A 16,670-nucleotide genomic window follows, 5' to 3' on the forward strand; every position below is an offset into this window, starting at 1 on the left:
CTGGCTTTTATTCTTCTGATGTTGCCTAAATGGATACCATTGTATGATTGGAAATTGCTGGGAGCCTGGAGCTAGTCAGCCCATGCTTTTACCCTAGGAGAGCCGGGTTAGGTTGAAACCAACAGCTACCAGGAGCTTGTTTTGGCTCCTGAGGCCAACTGGTGCCTTACAAGCATTCATATGAGGCATTGACTTTTGAGTGTTTGAGAATGTTAATAAACAAAAATGTGGAAGTTAGATTTGTAGTGGGCTGTGTACACGCTCCTGGCTACCTACTGGCTTTCTGAGTGATGCTTGGTACTTAGGAGCTGTTTATACCTCCTGCTCATTGAACCTTAATTTCGAGCCCCGCCATTGAGTCGGAAAGTATTGCAATGTTATCATCTCTGTACCTGGGAAAAATACATTACATGTTTTTGAATAACGGGCACACACTGCAAATTAAATTGCTCATAGGAACTCCAAAATGTGTCAGATCGCATGGTTTGCCCAGGATCATACATTTTAGCTAATTGGTGAAGCCAGGATGTGAGCCCAGTCTGATATTAAGGTATTTGACCACATATCTTCTGAGCTGCACCCTTACATACATTGGTTGATGTTTGGCTTTCACAAGCTAATGTAATACTTGGCTTTATAGGAATGACTTGAAAAGTACAAAAATCACTATATAATCCAACTTGACAAATATATAACTCATTATATGAAACATGTTAAACAAAATAAAATGATTGTAGGTGTAAGTGCCACTTCCTGAAACAAAGACTTCAAGTAGCAAAATTTGAAAGGATTGCAAACATACAAACTTTCCTCTGGGCTTTGTAGCTATACTTTAAAGCCTCTCAACCTATTGAGATTCCAAGGGGGTGAAATCTGTCACTGCACTATAGTTAAGGTGAGTATCATGTTCCAAAGGAAGCCGAAAATTGAATTGCTAATAACTTTTGAGTTATTGATGGATTTGGCTGATATTTTGTGAACAAAAAGTTTGTCAAGCCCCACCCCCACCATCCCCTCCCCAGATTGGACATTTTGGAAAGGATTTGTTAAAAAAAGAAAACATTATTAAGAAAGCAAAAAAACTCTGTTTTTGGCCTACTCCCATAGAGTCAAAATCTCTGCGCAGGGCTAGAACCACTGGTCAGAATTTGACCAAATGAGAAACAACTTGGCACGTTAACTCGATTTCTGGGAAGAGTCTGGGGTTATTCCATCTAATAGTTTTTAAAATATTTGATGCTGAAGGGGGTACCCCTTCTCCCAAAATCATAGCTATATATGTGTCCCACAATGAATCAGAGAGGCTTTTCAGAAATGAAAAAGCTCTTTTTTCTCAAAATAGTATTGGTAATAACTTGACTTGTGCAATGGATTTGGATGGCATTTTCCAAATGGGAAGCTTGTCATGGGCCCCACCCCCCGACCTGCAAATGTGGGGTACAATATGTAACTAAATTAAAACATTATTAAGAAAACAAAATACCACAGTTTTCAACCCACTAATTTTCTCATAAAGAAAAGGTGCAATTTTCTATCAGCCGTTGTGAGAAAAAATGCTGGGCAGATTTGGACCAAATAAGAAACAACTTGGGCACAAAGTGTTCACGTAATTTTCATGGCTAGTTTGTGGTAAATCCATTCAGTAGTTTTTTAAATATTTGACAGAGAGATGGGGTGCCCCATGTTCCATAAAACATTTATGTCTATATTGACCATGGTACTTTGCAGCAGAGAGGCTGAAAGACTTTTCAGAAACGAAAAGTCATAATTTTATTTTGGCTCAATGCAAGTGATTTACGTGATATTACCAGGAAAAACCACAAATGAAAGAACTCAACATGCTATTTGGAGGAGGAAAAAGGATGCCATCAAACATTGGAATGAACTCCTGTGAGAACCCTGAAGGTGTCTCTCCGACTAGTCCCCAGGGATCTGTCATCCAGGTGGCCAGGACATGGCCATTGCTATTGGAGCCAGTTCTCCCGTGCCCAGTAAGGGAGGATCACTTGGATGGGGTCCTTGGGGAGTGGAAGCTGGGACACCGACGGGTGAGACGTGGTATCCCCCTTCTTATAACACCTTTCCCCATCCTACCACGTTGGATACTCAAACACTCTACCCCCCACCTTTTCCGACACAAACACTTTCGCACACAACGAAAGATGACAGACTAACACCAGAGCCCTTCACCTGACATGTCCCAACACAAGGGTCAGGCAACGTCAGGCAATTGACCAGAATCACACACACCCGACAGCTCTTTCCCCTCCCCACAGGGGTAAAAGGTGGAGCACAAAAGCAGACTACGAGCAAGGCAAACCGCACAACGAGAGAGCTATCCAAGTACTGTAATCAAGAGGAGGGGAAAGGCGGTGAGGATCGAAGGGGCGACAAGGAGAGAAGCGACCTTGCCCTTTCCGCACCAAACCCGCAAAACCTTAGTGGAAGGAATCGTAAGACCGCAAACAATAGCCAGCGTGTGTTGCAGCAGATGTCAATGGTACACAGAGCCCTCCTCCATTCATAACCAAGCCAAGCGGTTCATCACAGCCGGTAAGTCAAGGGGAGAACCAATGAGAAACCAAACTGTGTTGAACTAAAGTTTCAAATAGCAAAATAAGGGAAGTTCAAAGAACTGTTAACATTAAGGGAAAGCCATCTGCAGAGGGGTCCGGCACCACATGGGTGCTTGTTCAAGAGACTCTGTTTGATCCAGCATTTGTTAAAACTACCGATACCAGAAGGACATAGGAGAGCCGCAAGAGAAAGGTCCGAGTGGTCATACAAGGGTCTAGCAAAATCCTCTGTACAGTCGAAAGTCTTTGACCGACAAAACGTTGAAAACCCAAGGGACGTGAATCCTGCATCGTAAGAAAGCAGAAGGAACTGGAAAGTTGGCAAGAGTGAAACCGACAGAGGGATGCCAATGGAAAGGGGCAAAGCTTAAAGTCCCAATGAGCAGTGTGTTGACAAAAGTGAACCCGAAAGAGGGATGTCCAACGTGAACTGTTTAAAAAGACATTAAGATTTGTAAATGCCATAAGTGAAATTGATTTGGAAAGCCGTAGTGAACCCGACAGAGGGAGGCTAACATTTGAGAAGGGTCTGAGCCTATAAGAGGGGGATACAGGGGTGAAAACGCATCACCCAAAATACAAGCAGAAAGGACATTTTGTTTATTATTTTGAACACATCCTGTCCTCAGAGGCAAGAGTCTTTTTGTAGAAAAGAGACTTAACCACCGACGGTCTTGATATCTGAGAGCGGAACTGTAGTCTCGTGCTGGGAAAGCTTGAGCGTATGCTGTGCTCGGTAGTCCTGCCTTGCCCCGTGCTCAAAATGTGGGGAAGGGAGACCCACGGCTACCGCATCCTGACTTATCATTTGTGAACACTTTCTTTCTTGTGAATCCTATCCCACACCCTTTTGTATTTAGTTGTAAGTATTGGAAATAGGTTTTTCTTAGTATAGGCGCTTTTATTTGACAAGACACCACTAGTACTGCATTATTATTATTTGATGGTCGTAGCTTGCTCCCATCTTAGATTTCGATTTAGATTTGGTGTTTTTCCAACCCACACATACAGTTTAATAAACACCCCTGAACTGTGATCACTTGTGTCTGTCTTTACTGTTGCCACCACGAGTTCCTTCCATCCCCTACAACCGTACAGAATCTAATAACATTCTCAACATCAGAAAGAGACTCAACACTCTTCTGTTTATGTATTCACTCCTAGGGGAACACTGATTGTTTTGAACAACAGCACTTAGATGGCCTGGCCGTAAGCGCTATATCAATACCAATATTAATAGCACTGACATCACACTAGAGGTCGGCAGTTGGAAAGAAAACACCATGTGAAGTTGTGGATTTAGGGGCTCGGTTGGGGAGTCAGTTACAGGTAGAAAAAGTTCAGTTTATCAGGGGAATACCGCTGGAAAGATGCGCTCATAATAAAAGTTGAGTCACGCGAAGAGATGAGTGATAGGGGTAAAGGGAGAGGGTTAGGGAGGGGGAAAGCAATTGAGTGGAGTAAGGGAACCTCGAAAAAGGAAGGGGGATACATGTTGTGTGCCTGTGAGGACATCTTAATTCTGAGCAATTTTTCCCATTATCATGAGAATAGGCTATCTGCCACCGCAGGAATTTCTGTTATTGGAAATGATTACTGTGAAATTATCGCAGGAATAAGGAGTTAGAAAAACAACGGTTTAACATCTGCAGTGCCTACATCTTCTTAGCAGGGAGCAATGGGTCCAGCACTCGCATTTCAGTCAAGTTCACGTTAACTATGCACCCACTGCTGTTCAATGTATGACCACAATGATGACATCACAGATGACAACACTAGTGCCATCACTAACTACATCATAAATGACATTACTGATGGCATCCCTAATGACATCATACATGACTTCACTGATGAGATCAATAATTACATCATATATGTCATTGATTATGAAAGTTAGAATATCTGTGTTCGCCTCTTCTGATACATATTTTATTTAATTAAACTTAACAATAAAATCAACATGACATGGAACAATACACTGATACAGAATTATTATATGACTACGTGTAGAGCATTAATTTGCAGTACTTGTCACTTATAACATTTAAAATAAAAATAAGTGATTGTATACAAATGGTTTGAGTTTCATGTATTAGTAAGCAATTATTCAGTGAAAAAACCTTAGTGGACGTGACATTAAGGTTCTGCCTTAATGCCACAAAACCTGTGAAATTTGACAGGTGCTGGAAGCTACACAACTTTAACTATGAGGCCCCCATTGTGTAGCCCCTGAGCACACTGATGACATCACAAATGGCAACACTGATATTATCACATATGACATCAGATATGGCATCATGAGTGACATCACTGATACAATAGATCGCATGTTCCATCAAGAGAGATGCAACATTTAAAAAGCATGTTTCTGCACATAAGGGTGGATTCAGGTGCAAAGCTTGATTGGAGTTTACATTTAAAAATACAGGACATTTACAGCCATGATATTCTTACACATTAGTGTTATTCTTTATTGATTGAAGATAAGCTATGATAAGGTGATCTATCCCCTTTATTACTATGTTATACAAATACTACCAATTATGACTTCACACCTGTCCACTAAAGTATAAAACATACACAGTAAGGAGCCATCTCAGGCCCCAAAGTTATATCATGATATATATATTTTGTACCTACATTTTGGCACTTTTGAAAAAGTAAAACACTGGACCGATTAACACTGACACTTCCACACAAAGATGGTTGCCGCCGTTCCCTCCCTGGAGACACATCCTGCTAGTGAGCAGCCTGATTGGCTCACTGATGTCCACTACAGAGAGCCCTGACTGGCCCCTCTGCTACCATCACCCAGTGCAGCTACTGAGCCAGCAGGCAACGCTGGCCCGGCATCAAGGCACTAAGACCCTCCATGATGCCTGTCTGCGCCTGTCCGTGCACAGCCGCAGTTGCTGCAACCTCTTCACTGTGCATGTTCATACTATGGTCCTCCACACCCACAATCACACTCACAAGATGCATCAAATGTCTCCATTTGCACTAATCATGCCAACAGGTAAGATGATTCCTGCCTCATCCGATCTGCCCCATGCACCTTCAACCCACGTTTTTCAACTCTGCCCCTCTGTGCTGCTTGGGATATACCCTGCATCCTGCTTTGGTGCAGCATCATAACCTGTACTTGAATTCCCAAGCAATACCGACACTGCATCCCGGGCGCATCTCCCCTGGTATATGCCTCACCGCACACCACTCCTGATTTATGTCTGCTGTGTCCCCGCAACACCACCTTGATGATCCTATTGGCAGACCATAGCTCACACCTCTTGCCAAGAAACCCGCTGCACCTACCTTCTCCGGACACACAGATATGACTTTTAATGACTCTTACTTTCTAAATCCTACAACTTTGTAAACTGTAATCACCCAAATTGTAATGAAAGTACATGCCTGTAGGCTCTTCAATTACCCATCTGGCCTTGTTGTAACTTCCCTTCTTGCATTTGCACTAACCTTGTTGGTCTCATTTGATTTTATGCATGCCTGATGTAGCCTTCCGTACCAGGAGGTGAAGCTTTTCCAGTCTGTGCACAGTCTATTATGCTTTTGCATGCCTGATATAGCCCCTGTACTATGCAGTGAGGCTTTTGCAGTCTGTACACACTTACCTACTCTATCCCTTATGCTGTTTGCATGCCTGATGTAGTCCCCCGTACCATGAGGTGAGGCTTTTCCAGATGTGCACACCTACCTACTTTGTCTCTTATGCTGTTTGCATGCCTGATGTAGACCCCGTACCATGAGGTGAGGCTTTTCCAGTCTGTGCACACTTACCTACTTTGTCTCTTATGCTACTTGCATGCCTGGTGTAGCCCCCGTAACATGAGGTGAGGCCTATACCAGCTACTTCTACGTCACCACTTGATTACTCTTCCAGTTTATGTACTGTACCATGCCTTTTCTATAACCAGCGCCTAGATGCCTCAGGGCTTTGTGCGCTTAATTAATACAAAATAAAATAAAATAAAAATGGACACCAAATTAGCAAAAGCACGATTTTGGGACCCAACCAACAATCATCATGCAAGTTTGGTGCAAATCCATACTGCATTTTGACTGTAGCCGCAAGCAAAATGTTGAACCCATTCAAGTCTATCGAGATTTCAAAAAAGGTTGTACCCCCTACAATTTTTCCCACCCTTGACGTAACCGCACCAGCCTTTGTAAGGAAATTCAAAGTCAGGTCAATATTTGTTTCCCGAAGATTCGTGCAGATTTCTCTTCACCTACCCTGGCCACCCTACAACTTTGCCCCATCCCCCCTTGACGAAACCATACCAAACACAGCAAAATATTCAAGGGCACGTCTATATTGTTGTCACAAAGTTTTGAGTGAATTTCACAAACAACAACAAAGTTATAAGCTGTTTGCCGTCTCTATAATATATGCATGTATTATAGTCACTGAAATAATGTATAATTTGAAAACAGGATGAACCATACATTGCAACAAAACCTTTCAAATGTCCTGAAAAAACCTTAGTTAAAGAGACATTAAGGTGAAACTGTAACATAGCAAAACCCTTGAAATTTGTTAGACAATTCAGGCAAAGCCACCTTAACTACTCGTCCCGTGTTGCACAGCGTATGAACACAATGATGAAATCAGAGATTACATCACTGATGACATCATTGGTGACATCACTAATTACATCATGGATGCCATCCCTGATTACATCACTGATTATATGACTGATGACATCAGACTTGCGATCACTCATTACTGATGTTAAAATATTTTTGGGTCACTCTTTTCGTACATATGTTATTTCAGTATAATTAATAGTTATAAGAACATGACATAGAACAATAGACGATTATACATGGATGATATGAGTACTTGTGGAGAATTCATATGTAGTATTTATTAAAGGATGAAATACATTTAAAATATAAATATGTCATAATATAAAAATTCCTTTAATAGCAAGCAATTAAAATAGTCCATTCCATAGAATGTACCTGATTGTGACAAATGTACTTTAGATACTTGTAAGATAATATACTATGTAAATAAAAAAGTAAAAAATGATAATAGGAATAGATAGAAATGGAAACTTGTTGAATCCTTAGTGTTAGGAAAATGCTACATGTACAGATTTACATTTTCTATTGCGCTTATTAATAGAATAGTATATAAACGTACTGTTTTCTAAATGAGAAATGTTAAAAAATATTTGTAAAACAAAGTACATGGACTTATGTATTGTGATATATTATAATAATTCTAAGCATGGGTATTCTTAAAAAATGATTAATACTACATAATTACATATATACAAAATTAATGAAGCTTAGAAATTCAAGATTTAATGTAATTGGATTTATATTACATTCAATTATGTATTTTCTAAATTAATTATGACTTTTTATTCCCCCATAACAGATGAAGATGCCAAACGAAGTTCATCTTTACATACAATACTATTTTATTTTTACTCATTTTTGTATGTGCTTCAAATTGTGGACCATAAACTACATTTACAGCAGAATAAAACGTACTTTGAAAATATGTATATATATATTTTTTGTAAAAGAAAATAGTCCTAAAAGTTGAAAATTGGTTTTATGTAATCAGTGCTTTTCTCGGTCAAGTCATATATGATTTATGTCTGATATCATCAGTGATGCTATATATGATGGAATTAGTGATCTCATCAGTGATGTCATCTTTGATGTCACCTTTGACTTCAACATTGTGGTCATACTCTGTGCAAGGTTAAGGTGGCTTTGCCTGAATTGTCTGCCCAATTTAAAGGGTTTTGTTATGTTACATTTTCATCTTAAGGTCTCTTTAACTTAAGTTTTTTCAGTGAATGTACATGCACTTACAAATCTTTAGGTAAAGTGCATGTAAGTATACCAGATTTAACACAACAAAACCCTTGAAATTCAGCGGGTGTGGGAAGTCATGACCAGCTTAACTCAGCGTGCTCCTGTTGATGTACCCCAAAATGCCATCTCCCCCATAATGCCATTTTGTATGTCTTTTAGAATCCCATCTCTTAAAATAAGTATGTGCTCATGGGCTTTGCAATGGGAACGTGCCCAGTTAAGCTGGTTACGACTTCCCACATCCACTGAATTTCAATGGTGTTGTTGCATTAAAACTGGTCAACATCACTGCACTATAACTAAAGTTTTTTCAGTGAATTTCAAGTTTTTTTTTATACCATTGCCTTTTTATGGGCCACTAGCCATGGCCTTCGGCTGCATCCACTGTACATGTTCCTCCAGTATGTTACTTTTAGACCCACTAAGTGGTATACATGCCATGGCCACTAAACACTATTCACACCATGCTTAAAAACTTTTATTTTTTTCACAAATTGTTCCCAAAATGTCTGGTTTCGGGGTGCCCTTTACAATCCCTTGGTTTAGAAAATGTCATCCACATCCACCCAGCAAGTCAAAGGTTATTAGCCGCTCTCAGCCTCTCTGCTGCAAACCACCAATACTGATGTAAAGGTTTTAAGGCTCAGAGGGCACTCCGTTTTCGGCAGAATATTTTTAAAAGTACTAGATTTTCAAAAACGGCACTTTTTCTCAATGGGAAAATGAATGCGAGTAGGCTGAAAGCAGCGTTTTCTTAATAGCTTTCTCATTTTATAATGAATTGTTCCCAAAATGTCTAGTTTAGTTGGGCTCTTGATAACCTGTTTGTTTGGAAAAGTTAATCCAAATCCAATCAGCAAGTCAAACGTTATTAGCCTGGCACAGCCTCTCTGCTGTAAAAGTACCAAGGCTGATATAAAGGTTTTAAGAAGCAAGGGATGCACCCTTCTATGTCAGACATACTAGGTGATTTACCCCAAACCAGTCAAGAAATGCAAGTCAACGCTTTATGCCCAAGTTGTTTCTTATTTATTTATTTATTTATTAGTTCATTTGTAGAAGCCCGCCAAACCCTCAGGTATCAGGGCGCTAGTTACAGCAAGTGCATGGTGAATGATCTTAGAGTGCAACAATAAGCAGAACAGGTTACAAAGTACAATTGGTTGGTGAAGAGGATAGACTGGCAGAGCCGCGCCTCATGGTACGGGGGGACTAAATGAGTATGCAGGTGGTCAGGCAAATCAGGCAAGAGCAGAACTGGCAGAGCCACGCCTCATGGTACGGGGGCTAAATGCAGTATCCAGGTTGTCAGGCAAATCAGGTAAGAGCAGAACTGGCACCGCCATGCCTCAAGGTACGGGGGGCCACATCAGAGGAACATATAGACAGAGGTACAGGAGGGGAAGGAGAGAGAGGATAGCCAGGAAAAGTGAATTAAACAGTAGCAGGGCATGCACGTGAGGGGGAGGGAGAGGGCTGGAAGGAAAGGTTGCTATTAAGCAAATTGTGAACAGACACACACAAGGCAGTGGGAATACATAACTTGCAATAAGACTATAACAGAACTTATGCACAGTACAAGCAGAGGTGAGAGAAGTGTCTCTTGACTGGCAGTAGTTGGAGTTCAGAACATGGACCAAGTCGGGGTGCAGATCCATGCTATGATGCATCACAAAGAGTCTGGCATGAAAAGCAATGAGAGGGGAGTGAGTCGGAGAAGGGGATCAGACCTACTTACCTTACAGACCCACAGGGGTGGGACCCCGCAGTGAGGTGTAGGTGAATAGTTAGGAGCAAATCCATGAAGTTAGGAGAACCACGCATTGGCGCCGGTCCACCGGAAAGCACCGGACAGGCCCAGACGGGGGCCTTGTGTGTATGATTTATTTATTTATTGTGTATCACTTTTATTAATTTTTCGTTGAAATAAAGCTGTTGAAATGACCAGATACCAGGATTGTCATTTTCAGCTACAAACCGAATAAAGGGTTCCCAGTCTGCAAGGAATTTAGGCATTTCTCCTTATAAAGCGACTTGCATTTTGCATATGCTACAATAAACCACAATTTGGCCCACCATTGCCATATGTCCGGGGCTACAGGCGACCTCCAATTACGCGCTACCACAATTCTGGCAGCAACTAGAAAGTGGTAAGTAGTTGCTCTGATTTAGTGGACAACTTGTAATGCCCTTCAAGATCTGTGTCCCCCAGAAGCAGTACCAAATGTTCTAGGCACAGTTCCACACCAGTAATCTTTTTAATTTGGGCTAGGACCTTTCAGTACACCTGAATAATTGTACAGTACCACCAAATATGGTAAAGAGGCGCAGGAGCCTGCGCACAGCACCAGCAGCAATTTAAAAAAACAGGATCTATCTTGTGAAGCTGTGAGGGGGTTAGATACCAGCAAAATAATAATGTTTAACTGTTTTCATTCAAGAGCAAACACCTGGAGGATTTGACCGCCCTGGTCCACACATTATACCACGAAAGATCACCAATAGGGGCATTCATCTCTACCTCCGAGCGTATCATGTAAGTATGCAGGGCTTGAAACGGCAGCCATTGAGGATACCATATAGTGCAGAGACCCTACGAGAGGGGGGATCCCTATGAACAGGTCCTGGAATGGCATAGTACCCCACTTGGTACCCTGGGAGACCCTAGTGTTGGAAACCCATTGGCGCAGTTGTATGTAGGGATATTTTTCAATATCCCGGACCATGAAGAGCTGCTTATATTTACCAGAGGTCAGGTGTTCATCCAATTCAAAAAGCTGTCCTAGATGCTCCAAACCTCCCTCAATCCACCTATTGAACCAAGTTGGCGGGCAGCCAGGCCTAAATTCCAGGGTGTTCTAGATGCAAGTAGGGGAGGGGAATATAGCCTCCTGGTATTTGCAGGTCACTTTGTCCGAATAGTCCATCAAAACCCTGATTGAGGGGAGGATGTTAGCCTCTTTCTTACAGACTACCGGTAATCTCCAACACCAGTCATGTAGGGGAACCTGAATCCTAGACTGCTCTATATTCAACCAGTGCTTAGGGTTGCGAACCGTGGACATGCTTTCACACAAGGGGGCTAATTGCGCTGCATGAAGGTAACTTTCTATATCGGGGACCTCCTGACCCCCTTTTTCATTCGCTATCAAGAGCGTGCGATGGGAAAACCTCTGGGACTTCTTAGCCCAAATACACTGAAAGATGGATGATTGCAGATCCCTAAGTGCCTGTTTGGGAATTGTAAGAATAGTTCAAGTGTGTTTATTGAACAATGAAAGTGGTATGCAGGTTGGAAAAATGCCTAATCTAAACCTAAATCTAAGATGGGGACAAATGTCTGCCATCAAATGAAACATAAGGCAGTCCTAGTGGTGTCAAGTCAAATAAAAGGGCCTATACTAAGAAAACCTATTGCCAATTCCTTACGCTAGATACAAAGAGTGTGTGCGTTAAATTTGAAGATAGAAAGAATTGTTTTTAAATGATAAGTCAGGAGGCGGTAGCTTGGGTCTCCCTTCCCCACGTTTTGAGCACGGGGTAAGGTGGAGTTGGTGGAGCACAGTACAGTCTCTGGCTTCTCTAGCACGAGACGACAGTTCCAATGGTAGCTCTCAGGACGGTCGATGGCCAAATCTCGCTTCCTCTGAAAGTCTCCTGCGTTCAGGCCTGATGGGATTAAACAACAAAACAAAAGTTCCTTTAACAAATGAAAGTTCAATGTGGGTGATGGTTTCAGCCCTGGGTCCCCCTCTTCTATGCTGACCCTTCACGTATTGTTTTTCTCAATTCTGATAGAGTGACGACTTCACCCCTGAATGCCCCTCTTCTGGGCTGACCCTTCTGAATTGTAATCCAAAGTCAAAATAGGGTGATGGCTTCACTCGTGGGTCCCCCTCTTCAGGGCTGACCCTTCACGTATAATTTACCGCATAAAGTTCTGATGAAAGTTTCGCCCTCAGATCTCCCTCTGCTGGGCTCAGACCTCTCTTGACTGTCATTACTCGGGTGACGATTTCACCCCTGGATCTCCCTCTGCCGGCCTTGGACCTCTCTTGATGGCTAGTACTTGGGTGATATCTTCATCTCTGGCCTCCCTCCTTCGGGTTCACTGTTGCCGTCTCTTTTAACTTATGCTTTGGGGTGACGACTTTTCACCCTTAAATCCCCCTCCACCGGGCACCAACCCCTCTCAATTCTTAGCCTTCCTTCACCGGGTTTACTATGGCTCTCAAGGAGGGTGATAGTGGCTCATCCCTGGGACCCCTCTTCTGGGCTGACCCCTCTTTACTTTCAATGTTCTCTTTCTTTAACATTTTTTATACAGTTCAGAGGTTTCGGGATTCCCTTTCTTTCATACCAATTCACGAATCTTTCGAATGTGCAAGGCTTTTGCTCAACCCTTACATATGACCACTTTTAATTCTTTTAGCGGCCTTACTATGGCCTGTAGTTCCTCAATATGGGGCTCGACCAGAGTCTCTCGAATTAGCACCCACGTGGTGCTGCTTTCCCTCTGCAGCTGGTCCCCCCCCCACACACTTTTAACAGTTCCTTTAAAGTTCCTTATCCTTGGTTCAAAACTTGCCACTTTGCGATTCTCACTCAACACAGCAGGTGCTTATTGATTCTCCCCTCGACTCACCGGCTGTTATGAACTGCTTGTCTTTCGGCTTCATTGGAGTCAAGGCCGGGACCAGGGGTGCAGGAGTATCCTCTGCTCCGCCTTATCATCACAGGTTTGGCCCATGTAATGTTGACATCTGCAGCAGGACACCTCTGCTATTGTTCGGGGTCTTAGTCTCCCCTCCACGAAGGTTATGCGGGTCTGGGACGAAAAGGGCAAGGTCACTTCTCTCCTCGCCACCTTCTCGTTTCCCGCTGCCTTTCTCCTTCTCTTGAACTGCTGCGTCGTAGCCATCTCGATGTGCTGTCTGCCATGTTTACCTTTCTAGCCTTACTCGTACTGCTCTCTCCTGCTCCACCTTTTATCCCTGTGGGGAAAGGAAGGGGCCGTCAGGTGTGTGCGACTAAGGTTAATTGTCTGATCCTGCCTGATGCTGGGGTTGGGATGTGTCAAGTGAACGGTTCTGGGATTAGTCCGTTGTTTGTTATAGGGTGAAAGAATGTTTGTGTCGGAGAAGGGGAGAGATTGAATTTCCAGACTTCCTACCGGGGCAAAAGGTCAAGGGGTTTAACAGGGAACAAAGGCCTTCGTACTCGGGCTTGTGGGGATCTCGGAAGGGTAGGTAGCATTTGACCAAGAGTTTAGAAATTGATATTCACAGGAACCGTATTGTCAGGGTTTGTGAAATGAAAACAGGGGATTCTGGGACCAGTAGTGAGTTGTCAGGGCAGATGGAGTGTTTGTAAAAGAGTAATCCAAAGGATGTGGAGAAAAATGGTTGAGCGTTTTCGGGTAGGAAGTGGGAAAGCAGGGTTTCTGCGAGATGTCATTTTCCACTTTAATAGGGGTCGGGGCCTAGAGGATTTCCCATATGGCGGGGGGTGGTAAATTCTGATACGGAAGACTTTATGGAGAAAGGGGGCCAGAGGTAGTATAGCCCACAAAGGTCTCTGGGACCTCACCCTCCTCGTCCTCTTCGTCTGCAACAAACCGCGTCTCACCTGGGGCATTCCCCCAAGCACAACCCTGGGTTCCCCTATCCAGGTAATCCTCCCCCACTGGTCCACCCCCAGGAACTGGATCCAACAGCGATGGCTGTGTCATGGCCACCTGAATAAGGTTTTCTCGAGGCTGTACAGGGAGAATACCCTCAGGTTTCTCACAGAATCCAAATGGAAAGGCTTAGAAAAAATAAAATAGTCTAGGCAAAAGTGTCATTTTAAGGGCGGCGACTTGACCTAGCAAGAGCTATCTGATTGAGCCCAACGGGCCAGGTCCATCTCAGAGGAAGACAAAAGGCCAGGGATATTCTGTGCATACAATAGAGAATGGGATGGGGTGATACAAACCCCCAAATACTTAAGAGACGTCTCAGCCCACTGAAATTCAAAGGTCCTCTGAAGTTCCTGTCTCGTCTCAGGGTTTGACGAGACGTTTAGGATAGAGGATTTGGTGTAATTCATTTTAAAGCCAGAGGCCAGATAAAACGATTCTAGTAAAAAGGGTTATCTGGGCTAGAGAAGTCTGAGAGCAATGCATGTAAAAGAGTAGGTCATCAGCAAAAAGTGCAACCTTATGTTGACATCTAGCTATAGCAATGCTGCAAATATCGTCCGCTGGTCAGACCCTATTCCCTTTTTTTGCAAAGAATTGGCACCCAGATTGAGACGTCATACCTGTAAAAATGTACTCGGATGAAATCGGGTCCAGGCGCCTTCCCTGCTCTCTGTGCAGCCAATGCCATCATTACTTCGCTGGAAGTAATATACCAAAACACTTTTTGGGCAGCACTCTCTGGGATGTCACTGTGGGGCTCCTCCATCGGCTGAACTGAATGGTCACACAACTCAGAAAAATGAGTCCACCACGCATCCTCAAGGATACAGCAGTGCAACTAATTACCCCTCATCCAGATCTTTTTCTGTGGCCAGTTTCCAAAAACGAACTGTGTCCCCCTCCTCTAGGGCTAGTTGCAAAAGTCCCCATCTCTCCTTGACATGTGCATTTTTTTTAATGAAGATCAGATTCTTAAATTCCGATCTAAGTAACTGCAATTTGATTTTTATCTGTAACAACAGTAGATCTTGCACAGAGAATTAATTATTTCTTGGATTGTTTACAGTCTTCATCATACCAGGGATTAAGCTTTCCAGAGGACTGTGTCAGGCGGGGGGAATAAATTCCTACCCAGCACCTCAAATTCGACAATAATTTCTATGTCAGTCATGTCAGTGCTACAAAATTCTCCAGATTTCCCAGAATTGCTGTGTAAACCTTCGGTTTGATATTGCGCTCAACAATGTTAATCCATTTAATGGCCTTCTGAGCGTGACCCTCTATTACAATTGCCTGGCTCATGCCCGGGGGGGTATTAGAAGATGCTTCTATACTCAGGTTTCTTATAGCAGTCATTCTGTGCTTAGAAAATTGACCCATCTTTTCAGATACGCTAGGAGTTTCAGTCAACCCTTGCGGCTTATTTAGTCCTGATTGTTTAGGCCCTTTATGTTAATTTAGTAAATGTTTGTCTTGTCTGAGCGCCCTGATGCCTGCGAGCTACCGGCGCTATATAAGATGAAATACATACATACATAGCTACCATGAGGGGGTAGTGGCCTATCTGTCACCTCAAAATCGTGAATTTTGTCGCACCTGTCCCCCGAAACAAAAACATAATCAATATGGGAAGACCCTTTAACACCCCTAAACATAATTTTAGCTGGGGAATCTTTTGGGAATCTTCCTTACAAGCCCTCAAGTTCAAATTGCTTAAAATACATTCCGATTCCACGGCTGCTCTATGTGTTTTCTTTGTGGGGTGGCAGGTAGAGGGGGAACATGCGCGTATCACCCGCAAGCAAATGGCGTCTGCGAATGCCTCAAGGGCCTCCTAAAAGGAGAGATAGCAAAGATCCAACAAACAACTAAAAAAGTTGGCTATACTGCCTCCCTTTAGCATTATTTGATTTGAGAAATAGGCCAGGGTCAGATCACCACCTCACACCCCACGAGGTGGTGACAGGGTGCCAAATGCACCTCCCACTTACGCCACCATCAAGAGCCACAACTGATTTTCATGCAACAAGTACTGTTTTTGGTGAAGAAATGCATGAATATGTCTCTTCCTTGGTTACTAGTACCGCTTTTATCTCTCAACAGATTGAACGGACACAGGGCGGGTCAAAGAACAATCAGCAAGGAGAAGCAACCAATGAGGAACAGGAACAACCAGCACAGTGGTCAGTAAAGGAGGGAGACCAGGTTCTCCTTAAAAACTTTAGGCGTACTTGGAATAACCCCAGATTTACATGTCCACATTTGGTGGAAAAGGTAGCCCCTAGGGCTATCAAACTGAAAGGAAAGGATGTGTGGACCCACATTCACGACATGAAGCCCTACAAAGCACAGACCCCCCCTCCTCTCAGCGAAGGGGCCAACGCTTCAGCAATGACAATTGATAGCAATAAAGCCACAGTACAGACACCAACTGCTGCAAAGAACATAAACGACCAACCACCCATATCCCACCCTATGGTCACAAGATCCCAGTCAAAATGAATAAATGAGCAAAATGAACCCCCACCAGCCCCACCAGTCACCATTTAATTAAG

This window comes from Ambystoma mexicanum, chromosome 8, assembly GCF_040938575.1.
Source record: "Ambystoma mexicanum isolate Mex_15411 chromosome 8, UKY_AmexF1_1, whole genome shotgun sequence".
NCBI lineage: Eukaryota > Metazoa > Chordata > Amphibia > Caudata > Ambystomatidae > Ambystoma > Ambystoma mexicanum.